Source organism: Chiloscyllium punctatum, chromosome 52, assembly GCF_047496795.1.
Source record: "Chiloscyllium punctatum isolate Juve2018m chromosome 52, sChiPun1.3, whole genome shotgun sequence".
NCBI lineage: Eukaryota > Metazoa > Chordata > Chondrichthyes > Orectolobiformes > Hemiscylliidae > Chiloscyllium > Chiloscyllium punctatum.
This window is the reverse complement of record NC_092790.1, coordinates 48,713,308-48,727,424: the sequence shown is the minus strand read 5'-3', so window position 1 is coordinate 48,727,424 and position 14,117 is coordinate 48,713,308. Positions and strand designations below refer to the sequence as shown.

Here is a 14,117-nt window from a genome sequence, read left to right as displayed (position 1 = left end):
AGAACTCAGCCTTGACAGAAGTCTCTGTGGTAATCCCCATATTACAGAATCCAGACAGGCTGCATCTCCTTACAAATACCAACGAACTTGACAGCTACAGACCCTGTAACACCTGCATGAAGTTGGACCTGAATGGGACAATGGAATGACGTCCTTGGGCCATCAATGTGACAACCCCAGGTTGAGTCTGATTGATCAGGGTAACTGAAACTGATCATTCCATTGTCAGATCCTCCATACCCTCCAAAAAAGGCGTGAAGACTTGGAAGGATAAGAATTGCTGCAAAACCCCTCGATAATAACCACTTGAAGAGAAGACACCTCTAAGAGACTATCAGAAGAACAATTAGTGTTCACCACATGGAATCCGGTCACCTTCTCGTGGGGTGGGATGTGATCATCCAAAGTTAAGTTAGTTTGTAATGTTTTTCATTACATTATAATGCATTTTATTTTTCTAACATTAAATGTGTTCAATAAACAAATATTATTGTTTATAAGAGTTGACTCAGTTCTTTTTCTGAATGTAAGATTTCCAACACACTGTGTGGCAGATATAACACCTTCCTAGATACTGACTCAACTTGCACATTTACCTAGAGACAATCCCGGACTGGATCTAGAAAATCTATTTGTACTTCGGATTTCTGAATTTTCTCCCCAGTTATAAAATAGTCCATGCCTCTGTTCTATCCTATAAAGTGCATCACCGCGCACTTTCTCAGGTTGAGCTCCATCTACCACTTCGTTGCCCATTCTCCTACCCTATCTAAATCCGTCTGCCTCCTCAATGATACCTGTCCCTCTACCTACCTTTGCGAAATCTAAAAGCCTCGCCGGAATGCCCTCAGTTCCTTAATCTCGATCCTTAATGTTCAAAGTAAAAAGTTGTGGTTTCCTTGCGGAACACCAGTTTCCATCGTCTGCTATACAGAGACGGACCCTAATATTTGTAATCTCTACTTTCTGCCAGACAGCTGAGCTTCTGTACCTTGTCTCTGACACCATGGGCCTCCTGACACTCAGCAGCCTCCTGTGAAGCACATTGTCAATGTCCTTCTTGTAGTCCAAATAGATAGTATCCATTAGCTCTCCTTTGTCTAACCTGCTTGTTCCATCCTCAAAGAATTCTAACAGATTCATAAGCATCCTCTCTTTTGACAAAGCCATCCTGACTTTGCCCTACTTTACCATGCACTAGCAATTATTCAGAAATCTCATCCTTCACAATGGATTCCAGGAACTTTCCCACGACTGAGGATAGGCTGATCAGTTTGTAATTTTCTGTCTTTTGCCTTATTCCTTTTTTTAAACAGGGTGTCAGGGAGATGCAAAATGGCGGTGACCCAGTAGGTATGAGACTGCATAGCTCTGCCCAAGACTCTGGCAAAGTGGGGTACACAACCTCACCTCACCTGTTAAATTGTTTAAACCAGTTTTTGCACAGCAGCCTTGCCATTCTACATCAAACTTTATAATTTGATGCTTTTTAAAATGACCGAAGGCAAAGGTTCTCGGAGTTCACAACGGAGAGGGATCCCTCCCCCAACCCCGCAGCAAGACAGACGTCTGCGTCCGCCCCGGGGGAGTCACCTGCAGGGGTGAGCCTGATCTCGGAGCTAGTAAAACTCCGAGAGAAGATTGATACGTCCATTGAAGAGACAGAGTCCAGGTGGGAGTCAGTCTCGGTCATACTGCAGAAACATGACTAAGACATTGAGAAACTCAGGCAGCGTGTCGGGGAGAGCGGGGTAACAGGCAATGGCCTCCAAGACCACTTCTGAGTCATCCATGGGTCAGGTCTGGGTTCTGGAAAATCGAGTCCCGAACTTAGAGGAACATATTGATGACATCGGAAATCCAGGTCATTGGAAACACATTCGGTTGCTTGGCCTTCCCGAACGGGAGGAGGAAGGCCCGCGTGTTGATTTTCTGGAGCAATGGCACCCACAGCTGCTGTAACTAGAGTCAGAGCTGGGCTAGGTGTGGACTGAATTGGCCCACTGGGATGCTGTGTGCCAGAAGGGGTCAGACCAGCGACCCCGCCCAGTCCTAGGTCAACGACAGCATTTCAGGGAAAAATAGATGCTGCTGGAGGCCTCCATAGTCTCGGGGAAGGATTCTCATGACATGATATACAAGCGCTCTAGGATAATGCAGTTCCAGGACTTTTCTCCGTCTGTGGACCGCAAGAGGAAGACATTTGATGAGGTGAAGAAGCGTCTGAGGGATTTAAGTATTCAATATTCTGTGCAATATCCGGCAACGCTGTGCTGCAGTCATGGAGGATCTGTGCATAACGTCGGATCACCAGAAGAAATAAACTAATTCCTGGATGCTCTCAAGTCGACTGTGGGACTTGAACTGTATGGATAATGCCTTTATTTTGCCCTCCTTTTGTTTTTTTCATCCTCCTTTCTTCCTCTTTCTATTCTCCATCTTTCCTTGGTGGGTGGGGGTGGGGGTGGGGGTAGTGTGTGGATCATTCCTTATCCTTTCTATGGACTCTTATCTATAGCTCGTGCGGGTTGGGAATGTTTCTGGGATTTTTAAAATTTGTTTGCTTATTACTTGCTGAGATTGTAATTTTGTAATTTTATGTATTTTCATCTTGTGTTGTTTTGCTATGTGTATCCAGGTGATGGTGTTGTGGGGGGGGGGGGGGGAAGTGGGAGGGTCACCCATCTTTAACTTCTGTCTTATAAGACATTGGAATTTATTTGCTCTAATTTATAATGCCTTGTCCGAGGGCATGTCTCTGGCTGGGACATGCTATGACGGGATTATTGGAAGGTAGTAGTGCCTCCTGTGAACAAGGGGGAAAGTCTCCGTTTAAGTATGTTTTATGTTATTTGTTTTTAGGAGTAGTTCTTAGTTTTTTATTGATTTAGCTGTTTTAAAGAGTGTTTTATGTGTGAATCATTTTTGGATTTATTCAATGTCTTTGGGTGGGGATCTCCCTCCTGGGGGGTCTCGGGCTTGCTTGGACGATCATGGCTAGTCATTTGTTTCGGTGGTGCACCTGGAATGTCAAGGGGAGCCACTCACCAATCAAAGGAACAAGCTATTATCAAGTCTTAAAAAAGAAAGGGCGGATGTAACCCTTCTATAGGAGACATATCTACTTGATAAGGAGCATTCGAAGCTGCAATAGGGTGGTTTTTGGCCAGGTGTTCTTTTCATCATTCAGCTCAAAAAGTAGGAGAGTAGCCATTCTAATTCGGAAGAATCTTCCCTTCCAAATGGTAAGCCAGATAAAAGATGACTCGAGATGGTATATATTAAGTTATACACTAGTACATGGAAAGGAATCTGGGATTTTGAATCTTTATTGCCCCCCCCCCGTGCACACATTTAAATTTGTAATGGAAGCGTTCTCCAAGTTGATGGTTCTCGGGGTGCACCACACAATTTTAGCGGGGGATTATAATTGTATCATCGACCCAGGAATGGCCAGAATACCTAAGAGCTCTGCGGGTATATCTTTGAGATTTAGGCAGTTGGCGGATCTGAATGTGGAGTTGGGGCTGGTAGATGTATGGAGGTGTCTTCACCCGGAGGCTAGAGACTTTACTCTTTATTCTAACCCACGCAAGTGCCATACCGGAATCGATATGCTTCTGTCCCCTCAACATTTTTGAACTCAATATTGTTTTGTGAAGTCGGTCATATATATATTTCCGACCATGGCACAGTATAAATGGAGGTTAAGACTAGTGATGATGAGATAGCTTCCCGACATTGGGGTATGGACCTTTTCCTATTGAAGGATAGTAAGTATATAAAATATTTCTTGAAGAATTTAAAACCTTCTGGGATATCAACTCAGGCACGGCCAGTAACCCGTCGGTGATGTGGGAGACTGCTAAGGCACATGCATGAGGCTTGGTTATCTCATATTCTGTGCCCCGGAAAAGACAAAAGGGAGAACAACAGTGTCTGCTCGAGGCTTGCCGGAAGGCGGCTAAGACCCTCCATTACTAAACTACAGTGGGTCACAGCACTTAGGGTAACCTTGAATACCTTAATCAAACAGCAAAGAGGGAGATAATACTGGCAGAGCAGAGATTATTTGAATACAGTGACAAGCCTGGCAGGTATCTAGCATACCTTGCCATAAAGAAGAAGGCCGCCCAAGCAATTATGTCTTTAGAAAGAGTAATGGTACCTTGACCTGTGATCGTAAAAAAGATCAATGCAGTCTTTAGAAGATTCTATTTCGAATTTTATAGGCCACAGGGCTGTGAGGATAGAACAAGGAAGATAAAGTCTTTATTTAAAAAAAAGCCTTGCCCTCCCGGCCCTAACCTGGAAGCAGATGTTGTTCTTCAATGCCCCCCTAGCAACCCAGGAAATACAGGAGGCAGTGATGCAACTCCAGAGTGGCAAGGAGCCCGGACCAGATGGGGGAATTAGTCGGGCCACTTATAAATATGTATAATTACTCACATAATCTGGGCTGCCTCTCGCCTTCTCTGAGAGAAGCAAATATTTGTCTCATTCTCAACAAGGAAAAGGCTCCAAATGACTGCTCTTCATATAGACCTATAATCTTGTTGAATGTGGATTTTAAAATTCTCTCAATAGTGTTGTCATGAAGACTGGAGAGGGTTTTGCCATTCATTATTAAAGAAGGCTAGATGGGATTTATAAAGGGTCGCAGATCAACTAATAACACTAGAAGAGTCTTAAATATGGCACAAGCCTGCCAGCAGGGAGCGACGCCAGGATTAGTTGTCTCCCTAGAGAAGGCATTCGATCGGATAGAATGGCCATATCTCGTTTATATGCTCGAATGGTTTGGTGTTCGAGAGGTCTTTACTAAATGGGTTACAGTATTATATAATGATCCCAAAGCAGCGGTGATCACCAAACGTTTACGTTCAGATAGTTTCACGTTGGCAGAGATTGTCGTCAGGAATGCCCTCTCTCACCATTATTATTTACACAAGTGATTGAGCCGTTGGTGGAATCTGTACGAGCTGACCTTCATATAATGGCTCCGGAGGTTGGATCGGGTAAGCACAAAATTACTCTCTATGCAGTTGATGTCCTCCTATTCTTAAATAATCCATTGACATCTGTGCCCCGCTTAATTCAAGTGGTTAAATTATTTGACATGTTCTCAGGTTATAAAATCAATTTGTGAAATCAGAGGCTATGCCGCTGAGCAGTCTTGCCAGTATATCCAATTTTCCGGATGAATCCCGTTTTGCCTTTGGGTTGTCACTGGGAGGTTTTCTTTACTTAGGTATTTTTAATACTCCGGCGATTGGTCAGCTATATAAAGTCAATTATACACATTTATTGGAGAAATTATGATAGGACCTTCAACGCTGGGAAGATCTCCCAATATCCTGGCTCGGTAGAATAGCTTTGGTCAACATGAACATCCTACCTGGCTTTTTATACGCTATGAGAATGCTCCCCTTGATGCTGCTGAGACAAGCGCTGCGTAAGCTTTATGATTGGCTCGGCTCCTTTATTTGGAGTCATAGACGGTCCCTTATTAAATTAGAAAAGCTGCAGCTTCCACAAGTAAGGGATGGGCTGGATTTTCCGGATTTGAGGAGGTACCAGTTGAGTTCTCTATTACCTCCGTAGCTGATTGGGTCTCTTGTGATCCACAAACAATCTGGTTCGATATTGAGGCATCCCAAGCAAAATATCCCCTCATCAATTTACTATTTATGGACAAGGTGAGAGTTATTACGTATCATTGTAAAAATCCTATTGTATTAAATACAATCAAAGCCTGGACGATAATGTGACAGGATGAGGGTAACCTACAAAAATCCTCCCCCATACCCCTATAGTGGGAATGTTGGGATTCCAGCCAGGGCTGATTGATGTATTCAGAATCTGGGAGTCAAGAGGTATCTCCTGTTTGGGAATCCTGTTCGATGGGGAGTCATGATGTCCTTCAAACAGCTGCGTCAGAAGTTTGGGCTGCGTAGCAAAGATCTTTTTCGATAATTTCAAATAGGAGACGATGTTGATAATTGATCCTTATAAATCGGATAGGGAAAGGAGAGTGCGTCGGCCAATGGGCCCGCCCGTGGTCAGTACTCTCTACCATAAACTATTTAATAAGATATCAAAGGACATGGAATGGTTATATAAAATCTGCGGTGAAGAATTGGGGATGGAATTCTCCTTAGAGATGTGGGAGGACGTCTGGGAAAACGTTAGGAAGATGTCTATCTGTAACAGAACTCAGGCTATCCAATTCAAGATACTTCATTGGGCTCAGATGCCACCTGAGTGACTTGTAAAGTTCCAGGCAGGAGCATCTTCAATGTGTCCCATATGCAAAACAGAAGTTAGTCCTCTCACGCATTGTCTGAGGACATGCCATAAGATCTGCATGTGTTGGGACAGAGTAGAGAATGCCTTGGCAAAGATTGGGTGGGACCCAGTGCCTCTACTTTTGGGTTCCCAAATTTCCCTTCTTTGGATATATACAGGAGGAAATTATTCATTATTCTTTTCTTTCGTCCGGGCAAAAACGTTTTAGTGAATTGGATATCCGAAGGTTCCCTTTCAAAGGGCTTTCAAATTGGCACAGGATAATCATGGAATATACCCCCCTTGACTTCCTTACGAATATGGTGAACCAAAAGACGGAATTATTTCATAGAACATGGCAGACCTTTTTAAACTACATTGACACAGATATATCAGCCACATTGTTCAGGGCCTTTACTTAGCCGTGGGGATAGTTCTGGCTGCTTCGGGGGGTCCTGGGAGGAGGAATCCTGTATGAGTATGGGTTCTGTTATGGCTTAATATATATTTTAAAACATTTGTATCGAGTTATTTATTTTCTTTTCTCCTTTTGTTTAGTTTTAGTAATGTAGGATAACCTATTTTATGGTTTGCTGATTTGGAGAATAGATTAATAGTTTTTTAAAAATTCTATATTTGGGTTGTTATTATATTGTAAAGCAGAATACACTAGTTTGTACTATTTTTGTAATTTTGTAAAAAAAATTCAAAAATCTTGTTTTATTAAAAACAAACAGGGTGTCACGTTCATAATTTTCTCGTCTTCTGGGACCCTCCTTGATTCCAATGATTTCTGGAATATCACCATTGATGTCTCCATCCAGTTTATTTACCCATTTAGTTTTTCGAGCAATTTGTCCTAATCAGCTCTGCCTCCTCACTCACTTGAATTTTTCGGATATTATTCATGTCTTCCGCTGTGAAATCTGACAAGAAATAATTATTTAGTTTCTCATCTATTATTTGTTCCACGCTACTATCAATCCAGCGTCATTTTCCAGTGCCCCAATATCCACTTCTGCTTCCTGTTTTTGCCCTTAATATATCTAAAGAGACTCTTTCAGTCATCCTTTCTATCACTGGATAGCTTAACTTCATATTTAATCTTCCCCCTCGTTATTTCTTATTTTGTTGCCTTCTGTTCCTCTTTGTAAGCTTCCCAATCCTCTGGTTTTCCCACTGCCATTTGCCATGTTAGCTGCTTTCTCTTTTTCTTTTACCCTAGCCATGCATTCCCCAGTCATCCATGGATACCTCATCCTCCCTGGACAAGGCATCTCGGGATGAATCTCTGCTGTGACTCCTAAATTGCTCCAAGAAACTCCCGCCATTCCTCTTCCACTGTCTTTCCTGCTAGGCTCCTCTCCCAGTCAATTCCACCCAGCCCCTCTCTCATGTCTTTGTACAGCTGTAATATTAACTCTGATTCTACTTTCTTCCTCTCAAATTGAAGATTAAGTTCAATCATATTACGATCACTGCCTCCGGAGGGTTCCTTCACCTTAAGATTACTTCTCACGTATGCCTCACTGCACAACACTAAATCCAGGATTGCCCGTTCCCTTGTTGCCTGCACCATAAGCTGCTCCAAAAATCCATCGTGTAGACATTCCACAAATTCCTTTCCTTGCAAACCACTACCAGTCTGATTTTCCCAATCCACCTGCATATCGAAATCCCCCCACTCATTGTAACTTTGGCTTTTCTACATATATTTTCTATCTCCTGGTCTATCATGCGCTCCAACTCCTGACTATGATTCAAAGGCCTGAATATTACTCCAATTATGGTTTTGCACATTTGTGGTTCCTCTATTCTACCCGCACACATTCCACACCATCTGACCCTACATTGAGTAATGGGAACTGAGTGATAGGACTGGAACACTCTTTAGCTTTGTCTTATATAGTTTAGACATAGAGTAAAAATATTTCATTTTAAATTACTTTGAAATGTCGCCACAGTGTGTTTCTTTGGCCAAATATTCTGTCTGTATTAGGGAAGAATACAAATTGTTGAAACTGTTGGAGAAGGAAGATAAGAAGAGGACATGAGTCTATAAAGAGATACAGGTTGGGCCAAGTGAACAGGCAAATATTGGTGTATGGAACATAGTAGGAAAAATGTGTCTGTGCTCAAAGATATTGGCGGGTTGAATGGAAACGTAATGTATTATTTCAGTGGAGACATTGGCTTTAGGCGCAGAGGAACCAGGCACCTTGGTTACAAAATAAAAACTTTACGTGTACATCAAACGTTTAGGGAGATAAGATAAATGTTCAAACTTTCTGACACAGAATACATTTAAAAGTAGGGGCGATTTTCTACAGATCTACAAGGTAATGGTGTTAGCACACCGAGAGAGCGATGACCACAATGATATGAAATGCAATCCATAGACGATTCACTCAGCTGACTCCGGGGACGAGTGTGTATTTCTGGAGGAAATATTGAATTGACTGGCCTTGGATCTGCTGGGCTTTAGGCGAACAACATGTGATCTTGCTTAACCCCAGAATATTCCAAGTAGTCTTTCAAGTTGAATTCTGAAACAATGTTTCAGTTTGTATGAGAGATTACCATGATTGGATGGTATAAAACTGAAGAATGTCTCTGTTAAGAAGTTGGCGATTTGTTGTAATCATCTCATTGTGTTGTGTCTTTGTGGAATTCTCTTCCCAGATAGCGTTGGAGAATAAGACATTGAATATTCCTTAGGCAGAGGCAGGCAGACTATTGACTAAGAATGACGCACTAACATTGTAAGTGCAAAGGAGGAATGTGTGATTGAGGTCAAAATCAGATCATCCATGACCTTATCTAATGACGGAGCTATTTTGATTCCTTACTCCTGATGCTAGTTTCTACATTTCAAAGACAGTTACAAGCTCATCAGATCAATAAAATGTCCTCGTTGTTTAAAATTATTAGAAATTCGGATTGTCTTTTTAGTTCATTTGTGATTTTAATGGAGTTAGACCAGCATTAATTGCCCTTAAGAAGTTCCAGTCCAGTTGACGTTGGTCCATCCAAGTGGCTGTTGAGAGAGAGTACCAGCAGTGCATCTCATGTGCCGGTTTAACTGGGAGTAAATATTACTGGTGATGGATGGAGTGTTAAACCAGCCGCCACGCTGTGAGGAACAGCTCGCAGGATAACAAACTCTTTGTCAATACAAATATATGTTAGGAATTTATTAGTCTTCAGAGAAATAATAACCTTACACGAGAAGTCTATATAAAAATGAAGCGAATTCTGTTTCTTGGTGAACTTAAAATAATGCTGTCAAACAGCTGGAATAATGTGGATGCTGTGTTGGACGATTCTTACACTGAGCATGTGAATTATCCTGGATGATTTCAGAGATGGCTGGGCTGTCCTAGATTGAGTAAGTGCTGATACTCCATGGGATGATGCTTGTTTGTAATCTCGCCACTTACTGAGCACAGTTCGATTTAACAAACCAACAAGTCCAATTGGCTGCTGCTTCAGAATATACCAAAGCTTTCATGGCTGCCACCACATGTAATCATGTAATGAAGACAAGGCCCATCGACTCTGCACCACCCTGTGCTGATACAAGTGTTTCATAACGTTTGTGAGGTTACCTTCATGAACCACGCTCTCAGGCAATACACTTTTGACACATATCAGGCTCTGTGGTCAAAACAGATTTCACAAATTTCTCTTTCACTTCAAATGTATTTCCTCTTGTTTTTGACCGTTTAGCTAAGGGGAATGGTTGTTATCTGTTCAGTCGTCCCATACCTCTCATGCTGTAATACACTTCTGTCAGGTTCACCACTCACTCTTCTCTGCTCCAAAAGCAAATGCAACGGATCTTCATGGTTTGACTTCTCTCTTGTTTTGTTACATCTTCCAAAATGCAGCATCTCGCATGTTTCAGAGTTACCGTTTATGAGTCATTGATCTGACCATCTGACCATCCATTTGTACCCTCTTGTGAACAACACATTCCTGATCACTCTGACCCACCCGGCTAATCATCGACAACATGGTTCATCATTCTCCAACATCCCCTCCATCTCCCACATTCTTATCATCAACATTTATAAATTTCAGAAACAAACCTTGATTTTCTTCCTGTTCTACAGATGCTGTTGCAGAATTGGGAATTCCAGTCTCTTGTTTTTTTTCTATTTTGGTGAATTTACAGCATGAATCAGCTGTGCTCTTTTGTGAGGGAGCCACAAATATTATTTCGGATATCGAGCTGAATTCTGCTTTTATACTCCACCCCTCCATATGTATTATTCATATGGCTTGGACATCATAAACATTTGACTAACTTTTGGCACCATGCCCTGCAATATTTCCATTTTACATGGGCCTGCAGATTGTTCTTTACAACATTCATTGCAATAGTCAAAGATAAAAGAACTTTTTAATCTGAAGGATGGACACAGACTCATTCATTAATTTTGTTTGAAAGAACTAGAGAAATGATGATAAGGATTGATTTAAATTCTGGATTATAAACACACTATAGAAGATCAATTCACGGTCTCATTTCAACGTTGAATTGGAAGCAAATTAAAAGAACAAATACCCACCATTCTGAATATTGTTTAAAAGGTGATGTCGTGTCGAAATAATGCCTTAAGGAAGACCGTGCATCAATTTTCTTTTGAATATTGCAAGGACATTGTTCTAACAAGCAATGTTCTTGTCATTTGCTCTTTATTCTTTCAACTGAACTTCCCGTGTAATTTGAGGTGAGAGCAGAGTGACTTCCCTTTCAACCGAAGCAGGACTTGACTGAGGGTGGAATCAAGGACCCTGAGCAAAACTGTGGTTAATGGGAATTAGAGAACATTCTGCACTGGGAATGGGAACAAGAGAAAAATCAGTCTCTGAAAGGTATCTTCCAAGTTGCATGTCATCCTGACTAGAGACTAATTTTTCTGTTCCTTCACAAGTTTTTGTTAAAAATCTTGAAATGCCCCTACAAACAGCTCTGTCTGGATCTGCATCACTTTGGATTGAGGAGTTAAAACAGGGCAACTCTGTGTCGCTTATTCCAGAGTAATTGGGGATGACAAATAAAGTCTGCCCTTGCTAGTGCCTTCCAAAACCCTGGATGAATATGTCCTGTTAAAAATACAAAGATATTTTATGTTTTCATTGCTGTGTGTAAACTTTCGGAAAGGTAAGACCTTGCTGGATGAGTATGATGCCTGAAAAATCAGGAGCATGATAAGACATTGATAACAATTGGGATCAGTATTTCAATCAGTTACTTTCAGCGGATTGATCATGTGATGTCATGACCACCGAGTTCAACATTTTCATAATGTATTATGACAGTGGCAATAAACTATCGGTATTTGGGGAGCTGTCAGGCACATAGTTTTTCATTTTTCATTCAAAAACCATAACCAAATTCTTGAGCATCAACAGAAATGGCAGCTTCGCTGTTCCCTTTCAGATCAGACAAACATCCACTGTCCAGAAGAGTAACTAAATTGAAAGTTCAGAAAAATATTTGCAAGTTCTGAACAGAGAGAAACACAATTAACTTTTTGAGTCCGATATGAGTTTTTCAGAAGAGGATCATATCAGACCCTATATGCTGCCTCTGTTTCTACCTCCAGATCCTGACACATCTGTGGTGTTTTGTCACTGTTTACAGTTTAGAACACAGAACATAGAACAGTACAGCACAGAACAGGCCCTTCAGCCCACGATGTTGTGCCGACCATTGATCCTCATGTGAGGTACAGCTAATGTATGAACTCTCAAATTTCTGTGACCATATGCATGTTCAGCTATCTCTTAAATATCCCCAATGGCCTCGCTTCCACAACTGCTGCTGGCAACGCATTCCATGCTCTCACTACTCTCTGTGTAAAGAACCCGCCTCTGACATCCCCTCTATACTTTCCTCCAAATAGCTTTAAACTATGACCCCTCGTGTTAGCAATTTCTGCCCTGAGAAAATGTTTCTGGCAATCAACTCTATCTATGCCTCTCATTATCTTGTACACTTCAATTAGGTCCCCTCTCTTCCTTTTTTTTCCAACGAAAAATGTCCGAGCTCAGTCAACTTCTCTTTGTAAGATAATCCCTCCATTCCAGGCAGCATCCTGGTAAACCTCCTGTGAACCCTCTCCAAAGCATCCACATATTTCCTATAATAGGGCGATCAGAAGTGGACACAGTATTCCACGTGCGGTCTAACCAAAGTTTTATAGAGATGCAACAAGATCTCACTGCTCTTAAACTCAATCCCCCTGTTAATGAAAGCCAAAGCACCGTATGCTTTCTTAACAATCCTGTCCACCTGGGTGGAAATTTTAAGGGATCTATGTACCTGCACACCAAGATCCCGCTGTTCCTCCACACTGCCAAGAATCCTGCCTTTAATCCTGTACTCAACTTTCAAGTTCAACCTTCCAAAATGCATCACCTCACATTTATCCAGTTTGAATTCTATTTTAGAACTCTCAGCCCATCTCTGCATCCTGGCAATGTCAAGCTGCAGCCTACAATAGGCCTGTATACTGTCAACGACACCTCTAACCTTTGTGTCGTCTGAAAACTTGCTAAGCCATAATTCAATCTCCTCATCCAAGTCATTAATAAAAAATTACAAAGAGTAGAGGCCCAAAAATAGAGCTCTGTGGAACACCACTCACCACTGACTTCCAGGCAGAATATTTTCCTTCCAGTACCACTCGCTGTCTTCTGTCGACTAGCCAATTCTGTATCCAGACAGCTAAATTTCCCTGTGTCCCATTCCTCCTGACCTTTCGAAAGAGCCTACCATGGGGAACCTTATCAAATGCCTTACAGTAGTCCAGATGCACAACAACCACCGCTCGATCCTCATCAACCTGTCTAGTAACATCCTCAAAGAACTCGATAAGGCTTGTGAAGCATGACCTGCCACTCACAAAGCCGTGCTGACTGCCTTTAATCAATCCATGCTCTTCCAGATGGTCATAAATCGTATCACTCAGAATCCTTTCTGACACCTTGCAGATGACAGACGTGAGACTGACTGGTCTGTAATATCTGTGGATTTCCCTATTTCCTTTCTTGAAGAGAGGAATTACATTTGTCTCCCTCCAGTCCTCCAGTACGAATCCTGTGGAGAGTGAGGATGAAAAGATCATCGCAAGCGGCGAAGCAATCACATTTCTCGCTTCCCAGAGCAGCCGAGGACAAATCTAGTCTGGCCTTGGTGACTTGTCAATCATAATGTTTGTCAAAATTTTCAACACATCAGCTTCCTCAATCTCTATCTGTTGCAGCATGCTTACCTGCTCCTCAATGGTTTGGTCACTATGACCAGAATGCTCTCCCACCACAAGATCTGATACCTGCCCGGCTCATTGCTGAGCACCAAATCCAAAATGGTCTCTCCCCTCGTCGGCCTGTCAACGTAATGAGTTAGGAAACCCTCTTGAACGCACCTTACAAAAACAGCTCCTTCCAAATCATCTACTGGAAGGAGGTTCCAATCAATATTGGGAAAGTTAGTCACCCATTACAACTATCCAATTCCATTCACACCTTTCCAAAATCTGCCGACCTATGCTTTCTTCAATCTCCCTGCTTCTATTGGGGGGCCTGTAATTAACCCCTAATGAGGTGATTGCTGCCTTACCATTCCTAATTTCCACCCATACTGTCTCAGTCGGCAGACCCTCCTCGATAATGGTAACTTCTGTAGCTGTGATACCCTCTCTGACGAGCAGTGCTACACCCCCTCCTCTTTTTAACTCCTCCCTATTATTTTTAAATGTTCTAAACCCTGGAACCTCCAACATCCATTCCTGCCCCTGAGAAACCCACGTCTCTGT

General features: G+C 42.1%; 1 long non-coding RNA gene across 5 annotated transcripts in view; it reads left to right on the top strand.

Annotated features, from left to right (window-relative positions):
- The window catches only part of LOC140470862 (uncharacterized), a 1,231,916-nt gene that overhangs the window by 750,660 nt on the left and 467,139 nt on the right, over window positions 1-14,117 (top strand). The gene's annotated exons all lie outside the window — the stretch shown is intronic.